Here is a 10,620-nt window from a genome sequence, read left to right as displayed (position 1 = left end):
GGCTGATTCAAAATGGTGTCCTTCAGTTTCTGCAACCGCAGATGTCCCAAAAACTTTGTCTCCCACAGTTCATAGTTCTTTTCGTCCCCATTAAAAACAAGACGAGACCAACGTGAACTCGTATGTCCGCTCATGGTGCTGGCACTCCAATCCGTGAGATACGCACACAAGCAAATGTCTCTCAGTGGCTACTCACGCCGGATATCTCTTTGCACAAACGTCTAACGCATCTGGGCCCATAACCTGTTCTGCAGAGCTTGACTAGAGATATACCGACTCAACACATTTAAACCTGGGAGAACAAACAATCTGCAGCCACTGGGTCAAGTTCTGAGAAAACACGTATTTTATTCTGCGCAGGTGCATCAGCTTAAATAGACAGTCACATGACACACTCACACCTGAAATGCATTGGCAATAATTGGGAACACAATCAGTTGCTTCAATTAACAGTGTCAAATGTCTTTTCTTTTAATATATGATTTAAGACCTTTTCTTGGGTCCTTAGAAGCCACTAAGCTCGGCATGAAGACGATCTACCAAGCTGACAAACTCAAATGACTCACATTGCTCATTAAAATAAAAAAGCAACATACACTCAACAGTCCTGCATTGAATCCTCCCTTTGTGTACTTTATAATGCTCAGTTCATCTTTAAACTGTTAAATAGATGTGTTGATGTATCCAGGCTGTGTTATATTAGACTGCATTAGCTTGGTGTTGCCAACAAGTTTGCAACTGAGTGTGACGTTATTGCACAACAAAGTGCTACTTTATGGTCAGCTTCTGTAGCTAACATATCGGTGACAATTAGGTAAGACATCAGTGCACACACCTGCAACTCACTTTAACTTTTCTTTCTTACTTATTTGGAGGTTCACGCTATTCCCCCCCAGACCACTCGCTGTGTGCAGACACCCTGCCTGAGTCTCGGTGCAGTGACAATACAATCAAAGGTGTTATGATGTGGTGCGTTCATGGACCCAAATGCAGACTCAGGACAGCAGAGTTATTTTTCAAAAAACAATTTTATTTATTTCTCACAGGCAGAGGAAAAGACAGGAAATACATAGTCAAAAAGGAGGCGTCTCTATGCGCTCCGCATGGGTCCAAGCCGGAAAGTGGCAAAATCCTCTGAGCGGCTGACGAAGCCGACAGGTAAACAGTCACGTCAAACACAGAGGCGCGTCCTCGCGCTCCGCTCTGATCCTAGCCGGAAAGTGGCTGGCAGGCAGGCTGGAACGTCTGTGTGATACCCGAGGCTCGACACAGGAACGCCAAGACTACACAGTTGATCTCCGAGGAACTAACTGGAAGGCTTCTTCGTGCAGGTGAAAACCCGAGGCTCGACACTGGACGGTAGGTAAGTTGAACAGGTAAGGTAACCCTCCGCTCTGATCCTAGCCGGAAAGTGGCTGGCAGGCAGGCTGGAACGTCTGTGTGATACCCGAGGCTCGACACAGGACGTCAGCTAAATTAAACACAAAAACAGATTGTTAGAGCTAGAAGAGCTAGAAGAGGAGCGAGAATAAATAGGAGTGGAGAAGACACAAGAGGAGGGAGGAGATGGGTCACAGCGAGTGGAGGAGCCAGTCCTGACGTGAAGCGTTGTCGCGCCTGAAGGTTTAAAAAAATAAATACAACCATCAGACCACTGCTCCCCATCGTGGAAACAAACCAAGGACTGTTACATCATATAGACTTCTCTGCAGGCAGTTCTGTTAGTCATTCGGTATGTGAGTCTCAATGGGAGATGATGAAAGAAACGTATCAAAGTGTTAAAATAACTGTGTGACATTCAGGTTCTTTGTTCTTACCGTGCTCCTGGTTGGAGGGACTGTGTCCGTGCTGCCAGGGTTGTAGTCTGGTGGGGGACTAGGTGAGGAGCTAGAAGAGGAGCTAGAAGAAGAGAGAGAAGAAATATGAGTGGAGAAGACACAAGAGGAGGGAGGAGATGGGTCACAGCGAGTGGAGGAGCCAGTCCTGCGTTGTAAGGCTGGGATTCTACGGAGGATGATCTGTGGGGCGTCGGGGCGGTTGGGGTCCGGGATGAGGAAAGTCCTCCACGTGAAGCGTCGTCGCGCCTGAAGGTTTAAAAAAATAAATACAACCATCAGACCACTGCTCCACATCGTAGAAACAAACCAAGGACTGTTACATCATATAGACTTCTCTGCAGGCAGTTCTGTTAGTCATTCGGTATGTGAGTCTCAATGGGAGATGATGAAAGAAACGTATCAAAGTGTTAAAATAACTGTGTGACATTCAGGTTCTTTGTTCTTACCGTGCTCCTGGTTGGAGGGACTGTGTCCGTGCTGCCAGGGTTGTAGTCTGGTGGGGGACTAGGTGAGGAGCTAGAAGAGGAGCTAGAAGAAGAGAGAGAAGAAATAGGAGTGAAGACACAATAGGAGGGAGGAGATGGGTCACAGCGAGTGGAGGAGCCAGTCCTGCGTTGTGAGGCTGGGATTCTACGGAGGATGATCCGTGGGGCGTCGGGGCGGTTGGGGTCCGGGATGAGGAAAGTCCTCCACGTGAAGCGTCGTCCCGCCTGAAGGTTTAAAAAAATAAATACAACCATCAGACCACTGCTCCACATCGTGGAAACAAACCAAGGACTGTTACATCATATAGACTTCTCTGCAGGCAGTTCTGTTAGTCATTCGGTATGTGAGTCTCAATGGGAGATGATGAAAGAAACGTATCAAAGTGTTAAAATAACTGTGTGACATTCAGGTTCTTTGTTCTTACCGTGCTCCTGGTTGGAGGGACTGTGTCCGTGCTGCCAGGGTTGTAGTCTGGTGGGGGACTAGGTGAGGAGCTAGAAGAAGAGAGAGAAGAAGAGAGAGAAGAAATATGAGTGGAGAAGACACAAGAGGAGGGAGGAGATGGGTCACAGCGAGTGGAGGAGCCAGTCCTGCGTTGTGAGGCTGGGATTCTACGGAGGATGATCCGTGGGGCGTCGGGGCGGTTGGGGTCCGGGATGAGGAAAGACCTCCACGTGAAGCGTCGTCGCGCCTGAAGGTTTAAAAAAATAAATACAACCATCAGACCACTGCTCCACATCGTGGAAACAAACCAAGGACTGTTACATCATATAGACTTCTCTGCAGGCAGTTCTGTTAGTCATTCGGTATGTGAGTCTCAATGGGAGATGATGAAAGAAACTTATCAAAGTGTTAAAATAACTGTGTGACATTCAGGTTCTTTGTTCTTACCGTGCTCCTGGTTGGAGGGACTGTGTCCGTGCTGCCAGGGTTGTAGTCTGGTGGGGGACTAGGTGAGGAGCTAGAAGAAGAGAGAGAAGAAGAGAGAGAAGAAATATGAGTGGAGAAGACACAAGAGGAGGGAGGAGATGGGTCACAGCGAGTGGAGGAGCCAGTCCTGCGTTGTGAGGCTGGGATTCTACGGAGGATGATCCGTGGGGCGTCGGGGCGGTTGGGGTCCGGGATGAGGAAAGTCCTCCACGTGAAGCGTCGTCCCGCCTGAAGGTTTAAAAAAATAAATACAACCATCAGACCACTGCTCCACATCGTGGAAACAAACCAAGGACTGTTACATCATATAGACTTCTCTGCAGGCAGTTCTGTTAGTCATTCGGTATGTGAGTCTCAATGGGAGATGATGAAAGAAACGTATCAAAGTGTTAAAATAACTGTGTGACATTCAGGTTCTTTGTTCTTACCGTGCTCCTGGTTGGAGGGACTGTGTCCGTGCTGCCAGGGTTGTAGTCTGGTGGGGGACTAGGTGAGGAGCTAGAAGAAGAGAGAGAAGAAGAGAGAGAAGAAATATGAGTGGAGAAGACACAAGAGGAGGGAGGAGATGGGTCACAGCGAGTGGAGGAGCCAGTCCTGCGTTGTGAGGCTGGGATTCTACGGAGGATGATCCGTGGGGCGTCGGGGCGGTTGGGGTCCGGGATGAGGAAAGACCTCCACGTGAAGCGTCGTCCCGCCTGAAGGTTTAAAAAAATAAATACAACCATCAGACCACTGCTCCACATCGTGGAAACAAACCAAGGACTGTTACATCATATAGACTTCTCTGCAGGCAGTTCTGTTAGTCATTCGGTATGTGAGTCTCAATGGGAGATGATGAAAGAAACGTATCAAAGTGTTAAAATAACTGTGTGACATTCAGGTTCTTTGTTCTTACCGTGCTCCTGGTTGGAGGGACTGTGTCCGTGCTGCCAGGGTTGTAGTCTGGTGGGGGACTAGGTGAGGAGCTAGAAGAGGAGCTAGAAGAAGAGAGAGAAGAAATAGGAGTGAAGACACAATAGGAGGGAGGAGATGGGTCACAGCGAGTGGAGGAGCCAGTCCTGCGTTGTGAGGCTGGGATTCTACGGAGGATGATCCGTGGGGCGTCGGGGCGGTTGGGGTCCGGGATGAGGAAAGTCCTCCACGTGAAGCGTCGTCCCGCCTGAAGGTTTAAAAAAATAAATACAACCATCAGACCACTGCTCCACATCGTGGAAACAAACCAAGGACTGTTACATCATATAGACTTCTCTGCAGGCAGTTCTGTTAGTCATTCGGTATGTGAGTCTCAATGGGAGATGATGAAAGAAACTTATCAAAGTGTTAAAATAACTGTGTGACATTCAGGTTCTTTGTTCTTACCGTGCTCCTGGTTGGAGGGACTGTGTCCGTGCTGCCAGGGTTGTAGTCTGGTGGGGGACTAGGTGAGGAGCTAGAAGAAGAGAGAGGAGAAATAGGAGTGGAGAAGACACAAGAGGAGGGAGGAGATGGGTCACAGCGAGTGGAGGAGGAACGTAGGGGGACGTAGGGGAACTGTCGTGCCATCTGAGGGTAAAAACACACACAACCCTCAGACCACTGATCCATATCATAGTCATTTCTCATATCACATTGAAAGGATCAGTAGCACAAAGCAGTGTGACTAGATAGAAAGTAAATGTCATACAATAAATGATACGCTCGCAAAAGTATTAGCAGAAACAAACCCAGTACAGTGCAACATGTTTGCATTTGTTTCAGTATTGTTACTGCAGGAGGCCTTCCATATGTCTACATTGACTAAAAGTCAGAAACATATCAGCACTTTTTCGATAGAAAATATCTTTTAGTGGTTCTTTCACTCTGCTGTTCATTGTGTTAATATGTATGAAAAATATCACAAGTATGTAAGAAATGTGTGAATTGTGAGTTAATATGGATTAAATATATTATCATGCGTGCATCACTTGTGATCCGTATCACCGAGAAGTTATATAAATATAAAGAAACAATATTTCTATTAGCATTTCTCAGTTTAAGCTAACGCTGGACGGTCGGGTCTATAAAGCTAACGTTAGCTAACCAAGAAAGCAGCTTTTGTTCAGATAAACTTGTTTAAACTTGGTCTCAACAGTCAAAAGTCAGTCCTAGTGGATTAATATACACTGATAACTGAAAATATTATCAATATTAGGATAAACATCGGTTCAGATAGATACATAAATAAATACATAAAAAACAGTGGTGGAAAAAGTATATAAATCTCGCTTTTTTTCCTGCAAAAGTTGATCAGAATCAGACTTACCTTTATCAGTAACGTTAAGTCACGGATGCAGAAAAATCCTGGTTTGAAGGTGTTTCTTGGGAGGTTTCTTCGAGTGAAAGTAGATTTCGGCTTTTTCGAGTGAAAGTAGATTTCGGCTTTTTCTGACGGACCAACGGTTGGAACAGACTGAATTTAGAAAAAATGCACAATTTGGTAAACATGGTAACGATGGAACGTTCGACTGAGAACAGCTCGTTCTTACCTCAGAGTCTCCATCAGGTCCTCAACAGTCCTCCGCTGCACAAACAGACATTAAATACAACTTTAAGAGGAATATATCCACATGAGCTCAAATAATACAACTAACATGACATTGTGACTCAGTCTCCTGTCGCGTTTGAGAGTCACGTGACCTGCCCAGGGGTTAACCACACATTAAGTCTCCATTCAGGCCTATTTAAAAAACACGGTCTCATATAATGTCCAATAATATAGAGATGCATGTTTGCATGGAGGTTTGAGGGTGTCAGGTTGGACCCTGTCCTTGGTCCTATGTGGTCCTCCAGTGTCCACAGATTGACAGCACGTGGACCTGCTGTTTCACGTTTCCTACATTGTTGTGACAGGAAGCCAGAGTTTCAGAATAAGTGACACAAACATCAATTTGAAATAAAATGAAAACATATTTTCTGAGGTTTGTTTACTGGTCCACATCCTGTCTGTCTTTGGGCCATCGTTGGACAAATGTCTCTCCAGAGACATTACATTTACACACCCCTGCATCACACCTGTATTACTCTCTTTGATCCATTTCCTTTTTTTTAAAGTAGAAACTTGATGTAACTTTACTAATTGATATTGTGCATAGTGGCATGTATGCACATGTTAAATGAGTTGTTTAACAAGTACTTGTGGGAAGAAGCAAAGTTAGTAATGTGCACGAATGAGTTCTTTGGTCCGAAATATTCTGCTAGGATGAACACTGTACACACTTTGGTTAGATTTTAGTCTAAAACACTGACCAAGGACTTGCTGTCGTATAATGTATGTAAATGTAGATAATGGTTGGCTGCTATGTAATAGAATTTGTCACCAAGGAATCAAACCCGAAAAACAAATGCTATTTGTACACTTGAAGCACGATTGAGATTACTTACACTTCTTTACATAATTGTTATTGTGGAAAGCATTTTGTACACAGTCTCATCTATATAGTAGTTACAGACATAGATAAAGACAAATATGATGCATATGTTCATTAATACCACTATATTTGCTGTCATCATTACTGTCTGTTTTGCTAACATGAGTAAAATATAATACAGAGATGTGTTTTATCACATCAGAGCTACAATGATCTCAATAAGTTAATGGAACAAATTGTTTTCCTGTGACGCCAATACACACATTTGTGCACTTCTAGCACTCAACCAAATTAGTTGTCAAATACTGTGTTATGCATTTGTTGGCATGTGTGTATTTGTGTGAACTTTGTAGTTTGTGGTTAGATTTTCCTTGAAAGATGTTTTGCATTCTTTACTTCACAGCTATATTCATATATATATATGTGTATATATATATATATATATATATATATATATATATATATATATATATTTATTGTTTTCTTCTTTCTACGGTCTTTGCTTCAATTAACTGCTGCACACTCAATCTGCCCTCCCTCTGGAATAACAGTATTCACAGTTTCCTGGCATGAACAGGACATCACAGAACATTGTTATCCTCCTTGTTTGTCCGGCGCACATGCTTGTGTCCGCTGTAGGATGATGGGGTAAGATACTGGCACCAAACTCCTGTCGTGTAAACCAGCAGCATATCTGACCTGTAGCATTGGATTCAGAATAGATTTTGACCGCTACCACTTTTCATAATTTGGCTCAGGATGTTTGGTGCCACCATGATGATTTTAGGATTATCAAATCCTCCTTGAATATCAAATTGTTAGCATTGATTATTTACTGAGAGTAAAGTACAGTACAACTTAGAGCTTTGCGGACAATGTCTTTATGCTACCGTTCACTCACAGGTTTGTTTGGATCATATGTATTGTCTGGCACTGGCCTCTGGCCACTGCCGTTGTTGTGGCATATGAATCACGAGATTCGATCGCTGTTTTTACCGATGCTGACAGTGAGAGTTTGAACTGTTGGGGAGAGACAGTTCTTACATTCTGCAAGGTGGCTAGGCAATCCACATGCTGCTGTCAGTGTCAATAGTGGGCGTGAGTCTTCTTCCTCGTCATATGCCAGTCTGCGTGAGGGTACTCCCGGTGGCCAATGTAGCATGATGGGGTAATATACCCTCACCAAACTCCTGTCCTGTGAACCAGAAGCATATCTGACCTGTAACTTTGGATTCAGAATAGATTTTGTCCGTCAGCACTTTTCATAATTGAGCTTAGTATGTTTGGTGCCACCATGATGATTTAAGGATTATCAAATCCTCCTTGAATATCAAATTGTTAGCATTGATTATTTACTGAGAGTAAAGTACAGTACAACTTAGAGAGCTTTGCTTATAGGAGGGATATTTTGAAATATAGTATTTATAATCATACAGTTGTAAATGAATTAACTAACTGTATAAAATGTTGGGATTTACTCTAACCTCCTACATTAGGACAGTCTTGTTATGCTCTCATTCACTCACTCATCTCTCTGGCTCTCGCTCTCTGGCTCCTCTATCAGCTGACAGTGGGCGATTTCGCCACGGCCTCCCTCAGCCAATCATATATTTCCTGTCAAACTTTAAAGACCTGTTCTCTTCTGTGCAGTCAGCTGTCATTTCAGTAGAACCCGATGTGACCCTCCTCCCCATTCATCATCACATCCGGTGTTCAAGGTTTCTTCCACTGAGGGCAGTCCCACTCCACATGCCGTCATCGAGATCTTCAGCCTGCCCCTGCTGTCTTCAACAACTCCACCAGTGTCGACTCGCCAACATTTAAACTTTACTTTGCACATTTTAATAAATGTATTTGTTCACTGTAAATGAAGTTTCTCCTGATTTAACAACCTGTGTCTCCCTGTATAAGTCTGTCAATTATCTCCCGGTGGCTTCAGTTCTATTTATTATGTTTTTTGTGATGTATGTTATGTTATTTCAAACTAATTTGCAATCATAAGAAGCGTGGTCTTTGTTGGTGAAATGTTTCTTATATACAAAGAACTTTTACTTCTCGTAAAAAAAACTCCAAATATATATATATATAGTAGAGTAAAATGTTTTAGGTGTGTTTTCTAGAAACTACAGGTCTGATGAGGAAAGTGGGAACAGGTGTGTAGGTGGGAGGGGATGTCATGTGACCAGGACTGGCAGGTCTGGGGAGTGAGCAGGGGCTGGAGAGAAGGACAGAGAGACAGGACGGGCAAAACCACCAACCCACTACAAAGTCTCTGCCCTCCCTCGAACTTCTCACACAGTTTAAGACCCTAGGTAACATAAAGACGAGTTAATGTCACTGTCTCACTATAACCATGTTTTTACTGAGATGTCTTCAGAAGGTACGAACGGAATTTTACTTAGCAACACCACGATGTAAACATACCCCAAAATCATGTCAGACAATCTTAACAAAATATGAAACTGACGAAAGGTAGGTCAATTATCGCTCCTAACTGTGCTTTAATGCAGAATGGGCCACTTAGAATTGTTTTTGATCGTTGACATCTGGGATTTTTCTGAATGAAACTATAGGCTCACTGACCTTTATTCTAATGATGCAAATGTTATGGAGCACAGAATCCAGCATGCTCCTCTAACATTTAGTAGTAGGTTAATACTTTGAAGTTAAGCACAAAATACCTCAGGATTGTACCTCATTACTTCTTGAAGGATGCACAGATTTCTGTTTGCATAAACTTACAACTGACACAATCAAGAGGATTGGAAGACAGTTAGAAAAAAAACAGATTTATTGTAATAGGACAGTATAATATGAAAGCAAAATGTACAGCAGTTACGTACTGATACTTTTATCATTTGAACTTCAAAAAAGTTATTCATCTAAGATTGAATTTCAGATTTAATTCACCTAATAATCCACATTACATGATTATTTTCACTTCACTTCAGCAATCACATACACGACAAAGGACTAAGCACAATACTGTTTCATCTAACTAAAATACAGAGAAAGCATTTCCACCTATTCCTGAGATCTGGGTGATCTGTATCTTCAGAGACCATTGTGAAAATCACGATGGAGAATGAAGCCGAATGTACCAATGTAGCAGCATGGTGATTAAGTAAACATGCATGCAGTGAAAGTACAGATCTTCCCTTGAGACCATATCTGTATCTTTATGTGGATGTCTTGAAAGACAGTGTGAAACTCCAGACCAACATACAGACAGGAAACAGGAATCTTTGACATGTGTCATATTTTGTAAATCCGGGGTGGAGCTTCTTAAACGAATGGACTGACATCCTCTTGACAGGGCCCTGAGGTCAGCACAACATTGTCCAGTCCAATCTCTCCTCCAACATCTTTCCCATGCTGAGCTTCAAAGACAACCTGAAAGACATTCAAAGGTACCATAGCATCTTCAGTTTGTAGATTCGAGAAGTGATTCAACAATATTGGGCTTGTCTTTCAAACATAGGCCACCGTGAACCACAAAAGAGTGCTTTGGCTGGTTTTATTATTGTTAGCTGTTACAGCGCTATCGTTCAACGATCGTCGATTGAAAATACGTGTTATGAAACTATAACATTACTCACAGATTCTGGCGCTTCCTCTTTCCAGGCCACAGTGAGGAGCTCTGTCTGCCAGCCCTGGTCTCTGCTTTGGCTCTGCTCCCATACGGGGTAAGCATTATTATTATCCAGCAGCACCCTGAGAGTTCCCACATTGTGACCCACCACACGGTAGTCAAAGGTGAGGCAGAAGCTGCCCTGCTGGGTCCGGTCACTGAGAAGCAACTTCAGTTTGGCTGTATCCTCCGGCTCCCCGAGGAGCCCACTCATGGATATGTAGTACTCAGCACCTGAGAGAGTGTGTCTCATAAGTGAATGCATCTACATTGTAAAATTATCTTAAATAACCTGTAATACACATATCATTTTGTTACCGTTATGGTAGGCTACGCTCCAGTCCATGTC

The sequence above is a fragment of the Melanostigma gelatinosum genome, assembly GCF_949748355.1.
Source record: "Melanostigma gelatinosum genome assembly, chromosome: 10".
NCBI classification, from domain to species: Eukaryota; Metazoa; Chordata; class Actinopteri; order Perciformes; family Zoarcidae; genus Melanostigma; species Melanostigma gelatinosum.
This window is presented reverse-complemented; position numbering follows the sequence as displayed.